Source organism: Mya arenaria, chromosome 8 (genome assembly GCF_026914265.1).
Source record: "Mya arenaria isolate MELC-2E11 chromosome 8, ASM2691426v1".
Lineage (NCBI taxonomy): Eukaryota > Metazoa > Mollusca > Bivalvia > Myida > Myidae > Mya > Mya arenaria.
In genome coordinates this window covers 5762896-5771355 of record NC_069129.1, presented here as the reverse complement: position 1 = coordinate 5771355, position 8460 = coordinate 5762896, and the positions used below count along the sequence as shown (strand labels likewise).

The window sequence follows — 8460 nt, the reverse complement described above, 5'->3', positions numbered from 1 at the left end:
GCTAATCAGTTCGAATTTACTTCGGCTTTAACCCGAGAGATGAACAAGCTTGCTCGACAGGCGTTTACGATGCGATGCTACCTTTGATGAAAACAACAACATTGAACTCCTTACATATCCGTTGTTATCAAAATAAATCTAAAATGAAACAAAACAATATTTGATGATGTATCAATCATACACCTATCGAAATGCATTTTCTACAACAAGTGTAAATTACTTTCGATTATGAAGTACATTAAATGTTTTCTTGACAGTTTTCATGCCTTGGTAATCATAATTACACAAACATTTACAATTTGATTGATTAGAGTCACGTTATCATTTTCTTTAAAACATCGCAAAACTACGTATTTCTTACACGGGCGTGGCAGAGTCAGACGAAGCGAGGTCAGAGTGACAAATGAATTCCAACATCCGATCAGTTCCAGTTTGCTTTGACTTCATACATAGAATTGACCTAGCTTCCTCGACAGGCGACTTCGATGCACTGCTTCATTTTATAAAAACAACAAGATTCAAATCTTAGATATTCGTTGTAATCAAAATTAATGTAAAATTGAATATTTGGTTTTTAATTTGATTCATGATATATCAATCATACACATAAAATGCGTTTATTACAACAAGAGCGAACTACTTACAATTATAATGTATATTTTAATGTTTTCCTTACAGTTTTCCTCGAAGAAACAAAGATAAATAAATTATATTTGAAAAGGAAACGATAATGGGAGAGTAATTGAGAACATAAACAACTGCGCACTTACCATAGGTAGCTGTTTGTACCGGATGCTTGTAACGAAAATGAAAGATTTCATTGAAATGTATTTGATTCAAAACATACGATTGGCTGTTTATTTTATCATGTTCAAAAGTGTTATGTTTCTTTTCTTTCATGATTATTATTTAAGAATGATAACCAATACTCAAGCATAAGGGAGAGCTCGAACCGTACATTAAGGAGCGTGCCCATAACCATGACCAAGATATTAGAATATACACATGTATAAATGATACAAAATGTACAATAACACAACTCAAACGTAATCCTAACCCAATTCCTGTCCACAGTTCGTTCTCGGTACCGTTAAGAAAACTGTGGAAACACCAGTCCATCCTCATTATCTAATTGAAGCTATGTGGAAGCGCAAGTCCATGCATGGTATATTTAAGAATTTGAGTGATAATAGCAGTCCATTCTTAGTATATCGTAAAAGCTCTTCGGTAACATTCGTCCATCTTCGAAATGTTGTAAAGGTTCTTTGGTAACATCTTGCCATCTTCGATATTCGTCTTTTTTCGATATCTTGTTAAAACTATATGGTATTATCAGTTCATCATCGGTATATTTGAGAAGCTCTTTCTAGTCCATCAAGTATCTTGCAAGAGCTCTGTGATAACCAAAGTCCATACTCAGTACCGTGCAGAGGCTTTGTGGTAGCACCAGTCTATCATCGATGTCCTGTATAAGGTATGTGATAACACCAGGTGATCCTTGGTATCTCGGAAGTTCTATTATAACAGAAGTCCACCAAAAGTTCACACTCTTTGTTATCGTGAAATAAAACACGTATCTAAGGAACATCATTTATTTCTTCTCAATGTACTTTTACTGAATATTAATAAAATACGAGTATCAGGATTAGATATAGGATTAGATATCTGTAGAGAAAATACGTTGACTGATTTTGGCATCTAGCTATTATAAAAAATGCAAGGATAAGTCCAGTTACTAAACATAACGAAGGTACAATGCATAGTCCTTATGTTCTCTACACGAGAGACATATCACATTTATTAACGTTTGATTAATAATTCGTAATTCGTAATTTCCACTGAGAACTGTCAGTGTAGCCGGAGTTCACTAAAGGTTTAAAAAAGTTAACGTATATTCAAACAAAAAACATAACGAAAATCATGTGAGACAAAGGGGCAACAGTCATGAACCATGCAGGTTATTCATAAATACTGGAGTATGGTAAATGAAATTATTCAGGTTAACTTGAGGCTGTAATAGTTTTTGAGTAATCTGCCACACAATGTGCAACATTTAATAATACTAATTGACAATGAACAATTGAACTCTTCACACAGAAGCAATTATTAGATACATTGTCATAGGTTGATTTGTATTTTTTATGAAGCAGACAGGATATGCTATCAAATAAGCAGCACATATGGTTAAAAAAACGTAGAATGAATACGTATCATGTCGTTATGAAACAAAGGTCTATGAACTATTTACAAAAAAAGAAAATTAAAAGATACATGTCTTGCTTTAATGATTCTTTAAAAAAGGGTGTTTAAAGCGTCTGTATACATTGGAAAATCAATGTTTGCTAAAATGATCAATACAAATATATGTCTTTAAAAAGAAAGTCGGTGCACGTTATTGAAAACAAATGGCTTTACCAAAATGCTATTGAAGGGGTTTATATGGAATAACACCATACACAACAGTTTTTTTATAACAGCTTTTTTGTTTTATTTCGTAACAGAGGTAAAGATAAAAAAGTTTAAACGATACCCGGGATCTTCTATGCGACTGGGTATTACAAAAAGACAGTTTTCCTGAAATATTTTTCCGATTGCAAAACCGCACTATAGACATATGCCTTTTTTATTTAAATTGCACTTTGCAATACACAAATGATTTTGTTAGTGTGCGAAATATCATGTATTGTTAGATTGTTAGGTTTTTGGTGCCGATTGTATTAACAATTTAAGACTGAGACAAATCACATGGTATGACATTGGGATGTAAGTAAAGTTTAACACCTCAACTTTCATTCCTTTAATGAACTGCATTCCGGCAATTGCGAATATATTCCGATAAACGCAGCTTCGTCGGAAATAGTTGCATCGCGAACCAGCACGTATAAGTATAATTTGGAAATTGTTACTTTTTAATTATTTGTATTGTTTCACCAGGACTAAAAAAACTCAATTATCATGCTGGAAAGTATAAATGTATGATATGTTAGTGATGTTACCATAAGCGTAATTTTTCGTTTAAAAGTGTTATTATGTATCATCTATGAGTAGTTTTCCCGAGTTAGTGAAACGTAATAGAATAACAATGGTAAAATGTGATATTTAAACTAATCTCACTCAAACGTTCTATGAATCAAGCTTCTTTTTTTAATAAATAACATCTGCAAGTGTTCATAATGTCACAGCAATCAACTACCAATACAATTAACAATGAATGTGCAGGAACAGTTGCAGATAAACTTTTTTGGGGGCAATGCTGATTAATGTTCACAAAATTTATACAAAAATAAATACAATCTCATGAAGTTCAGGTAAATCGATATGAATAACAGTTATGATGAAGATTATAATGATGATTTTGATAACAATATCATGATTTGATATGTGAAAATGTTAAAGTAGAATAAGAGGACAATACTGGTGAAAGCCAGGACATATTTAATGACCTGTAGCTGCAAGTGCCTCTTTGAAAGGGCTTACCTTAAGACTACCTGATTACGAGGAGTTCCAATGGCATGCACAATGGTGTACATTAAACAGTTAAAGAATTGCATTTCAGTAAGAACATATTTTGGAACTACTTGATCAAATATGTAATTTCAGGTCATGCACCTGTTGTACATGGTACAACAATCAATTACAGCCATGGCAATGCTCCCTTACAGAATGAATGCCTTTTTTGTGAACAACTCGCGAACAATTTGTGAATATATTGTGAACACCAGTATTCGCAGGTATCATTCGCAGAATGTTCGCAGCTTATGCGAATAATCAGCGCACACCTAGGACTGCTATTCGCAATAAGTTCACAATAAAATAATAGTTCGCAGAATGTTTACGGTTATAACTTTAAAAATGTTAAAGTTAACATAATGTTCACAATTAGAACATATAAAATGTCAGTTTATCAAACGCAAGGGTTTCAATTCGCAGAATGTTCACATTTAAGTCGCAGAATGTTCACATAAAGAACTTTGTTACTGACTAGGAAGTACATTTGTGGAAAACACTCTGTTAATTTTCCCTGTTTACAATATGTTCACAATTGTGACTTGTAAAATTCCACTAATCAGTCCCACAAAGATTAACAAATTAAGTTAAACAGTATATGGATTCCACTTTTAAATGAGTTTTTATACTGATCGAGGGTGTTAATTTATCCTTGGTTAAAAGTGAACATACATGTACCTATTGATGATGACCTTCAGACAAATCCTTTCAAAGGAATATTAACTACCAGTATGTAGAATTGAAGAATATCAAACGTTTTGTTTACTTTATTTTTTAAGCATGTTAACAATTCAGAATCAAATCAAATATTCAACAATGTGTCAAAAACATTCATATACATTCAGTACAAAGTCGGCAATTTTCGAGAAAAACGTGCTTAAAGTTTTGTTAATTTATTTCACTGACTTAAATTGTTATAAGTCACCATTTCTTCTTGTTAGATTTATTTAATTAACGTAAAACACATGGTTGAATCGCATCCATAAAATATCCATATTCTCCGACAACGATGTTGCCGATAGCGACGAGAAATAATAACAACCTAGTTATTTCCCTTCACCATATACGTAATTTCCGGTTTGTAACTGAAAAACGAGAAATTTTGAAACAATTACGTTTTTTGTCTACATTTACTGCTGTTCGAGGATGCTTCTGTCGAGTTATGACAGGTAAATACCATTGTAGTTGTATAAATTTAATATTAAGCTTTGTAAGGTTAAAATGATATAGAAAAAAGACTAAAATATTCGTTAATATAGTCATAAACCCGGATTAGTAAACAAAGGACTTGAACTGGACTGCTTTTGTTTAATTTTCATACACCATTGTCCATAATAATGAGGTAATTTGTATAATGATATAACTTTCTCATCATGATCGAGTCAATTGTTTATGTAGTCAGGGGAGTACTGTGTTCCTGATGGACTTGTCAACGACACTGATAATGACATTTTCATCATGATTTGTGTATTATAACTTATGAATGACCTTCATTTACTAGACACACTCATCCTGACCATGACAACACTGTAGATAATTGTGATCTGTTTATGAGTTTTGATAACAACAATGATGAAATGACAAAAGATCACAGTGCACTACATAACTGTATTTATATGCATCATATTGCTATCTTATTTCAGGACAGTATCCATGCTCCCTGTCGGACACCCTCCCATGTTGCAGTTAACATTTCCCTGCCAGTCTTCTTCCCCCATCATGCCCAACTGACTAGTCCAATATTGTTCAAAACTGTATGGAAATGCCTCGTCATCGTAGTTTGGAGTATGTGCAGAGCACTCAGGTACATTTTAGTTATTTATAACTTAAGTTCACAAATTAATAAACGGCTAATGAAATTATTAACTGACAGTTTTTTTCAAGTAAGGAGAATATTTGTGGATGCACACATGACAATCTTGTGATGCATAATCAGAAGGCATATTGTGTAATACCGAATAATTAACTGGTTTCCATATTTTATTTTGAAATCACGCAATAGTTTAGATTAACAAAATAGCATGTATAAAATAAAGATGTACGTGTATCAAATGTTGCAGGATAACAAGCAGTTTATTTGCTTGATGAGACTGATTTGCCGGGGAAGGGAGCAGACACTGCTGTGAGCATGATGATCACTACTTCAAGTACCATGGTTTGGAGAAGAAAAGCCGAAATTGGCACTTTGGTCTTTGGAAAATTAGGTAGATAATAAATTTTGCACATTTATCCCTATAGTAGAGTACTTTAATTTTGAAAATACTTACCTAACAGAATTGAGCCCTAGATTTTCAAGAGTATTCACTTAAGATGTTAGCCTTTTATTGTTGTCAGTTACATGTCAAAAAAATAACCTTGACCATAACTCAATAACTGTTGAAATTGATAAAATGCAACTTTGCATACCTATTGCCAGAGGACGAATGTATATGTGAACTTTCATAAGTATGTTATTTCTATATTACATTTCAAATTTTCAACAACGATCAACAAAAATAAATGCTGTTTTAACTAGTCAAGAAACTCCTCACTTTGTCAAAACACTAGTATGATATCTAAATCTTTATAAAAGCTTGTTTTTTGTGTGCTTTATTGTGATGTCAAAATATGACTGAACTAGACATAATTTCTAACAAGTTATACTTTCAGCAAACAGGCCTGGCTTTGTGCAGTGCAGGTGTGTTGCATCGGATATGGTGTAGTTTACCTTGATGAAAACCAGAGTAGTTGTGTTACCTGAACTCCTTTCCGAAATCTGCATCAAGGGGATGGATCTTGAATGGCATTAACATGACAAGATCAGATAATACTGCAGATTTGACATTTAAAAAGACAGTGTGTCCTTGACAGTCTCAACCAAAGCATTGAACAAACTGTACAACCTGTTAATTAACTTTTAGAGCTGTTTGTTTGGACTAGTGTTTGTCGTTCAGAAATAAGTATTAACATTATTTCTCAGTATGAAAAAACTCCAGGAATTAGAAACTTACTGATATTTACTATAACTATGTAAACAAACCTCTTAGGGGTTTAGCCAGGTTAAAGAAAGACAGGGAGCCACAGAAAAGAGACAGGTTTCCATGTGTCAATAGAACACCCTTCATTTAGCTGTGAAGAATTTTAACATTTTGAATGTTACAGAAAATGTAAGGAACATTGTATAATGTTTAATTGAAGTACTATTAGGTTTCAAGTGCCAAATATGTAAAGCCTGTGTGTATTTATAATCATGTTAATATAAAGTTGTTATCAAAACAAAATCAATATTTGACTGTCTTAAGCTTTTAATTCTATGAAGGCAGGAGGTTGCCAATCTATTTCTTAGTTCTACCTTTTTCATTACTGTGGCCAGGGGTTTGCAGGCCCTTATAACACTTTAAGTTTAAAAAAAACTGATAAAATTTCAATTTTACTCTGTTAACTTTGATATGGTAATTTAATCTTACTGCAGCTCATTTCTGCAATATTATGACTGAAACTGTATGTTATAACTGTATGGTTACCTGTAAGTTACTTAAATGGAATTTTTTGACAAGTATATAAGACAAAATTATTGGAAAAAATAAGAAAAAATTGTTTGTTAAAAGGTATAATGCATGTATGTAGACAAAAACAAAATGAATAATTACTTTGTGTTCGAATAAACTGTATAATAATTGTTTTCACTTCTTACATTTGATATATACTCTAAAATGGCAATTTAGGATTTGACTCCAAAAGTTTTGCACACAGTATCACAATATATATATATATATATATATATATATATATCACAGGTTATTCACATCTACTGATCTCCGAACTATTTTAACGCCGAAACCAATTACAATTCAAGGTATAAGCCCAAGGTTTATGTTTAGTGTGCTTACGTCATATGATTAAATTGTTAAATTCAGATCATTGCCTACGTAACATGACAAAGAAATCAACACAGTGCTTACGTTACATGATAGTATTGTGAACATCAACACACTACTTACGTTGCATTATAATATTCATCATTTCAACAATCAAGTGATAATCCTTAAGCAAAACTCGAATATATTTAGAAAACAAACAATTTAGATAAAAGCAACTGCTTGATGAGATCGTGACTCTATTTTACAAGATGTACATTTTTGCTTTTAAGCTGCTGTGACAATAGGAAATAAGGAACATAGAAGATAAAGCCTTTTGTTAAAAATCGAACAAATAATTATAAAGAAATCAAAGGTTAATACCAGCAGTTTTCTTAATAACAGTTTTTGGAAAGTTAACTTTATTTGACTTGTATCGTATTACATATTTTTTTTTCTTTGATGAACAAGAGTAATAAAGTTATATTCTAATATATCAAAACTTCGAAAGTGCCTTTATTCCAGGTTGATGTTTCGGCAAACCACAATGTTTGTCAGATAGAGCGATATTTCTAGCATATTAGAGTCGATCCACAATAGGGAACAAAATTCAAACTTGGTTTGGAAGGCCTAAAATTCTGAAGAGCCGCAAAAGAAAACAAAAAAATGTCCTTAATGAATGTTAAAAGTATAAGATTGAATTACATGGCTATTCAGGAAGTGGTAAGAAAAGGTAAAATGGAAAGAAAACTCTCAATTTCTAGAGACTTAAAATCTAATAATTAAATAAGCACTATATACGAACTGCAGTGCAAATACCTTCGCATGTTAAAGCTTTGTTGAGTCACGCAAAGCTCAAACTTGAAATGTCTAGCAGGCTTACCAAATTGAATTCCGAACAAAAATGCATACTTTACATTAAAATGAAGTCTTACCACAAACGCTTTAAGTACGCTTTAAGTACCATATGGGATCACTCGGCATAACAAAAAGTCCACAGGTGGTTTTAACCAGATAACGTGTCCTCTTCCCCTGATTTATATCAAATGGTAACATTTGACGCATACTCTTTAGATGTAGTTTGCAGATGTTCTCGTACATAAGCATTAAACATAAC

The 8460-nt window shown here is 32.3% G+C and overlaps 1 long non-coding RNA gene across 1 annotated transcript; it reads left to right on the top strand.

Annotated features, from left to right (window-relative positions):
* The first annotated feature begins 4593 nt into the window (after positions 1-4593).
* On the top strand, positions 4594-5701 carry LOC128242659 (uncharacterized). Its single transcript, XR_008262656.1, has 3 exons — positions 4594-4676; positions 5151-5311; positions 5568-5701. It is a non-coding gene; the product is annotated as an uncharacterized LOC128242659 (long non-coding RNA).
* The last annotated feature ends 2759 nt before the right edge of the window (positions 5702-8460 follow it).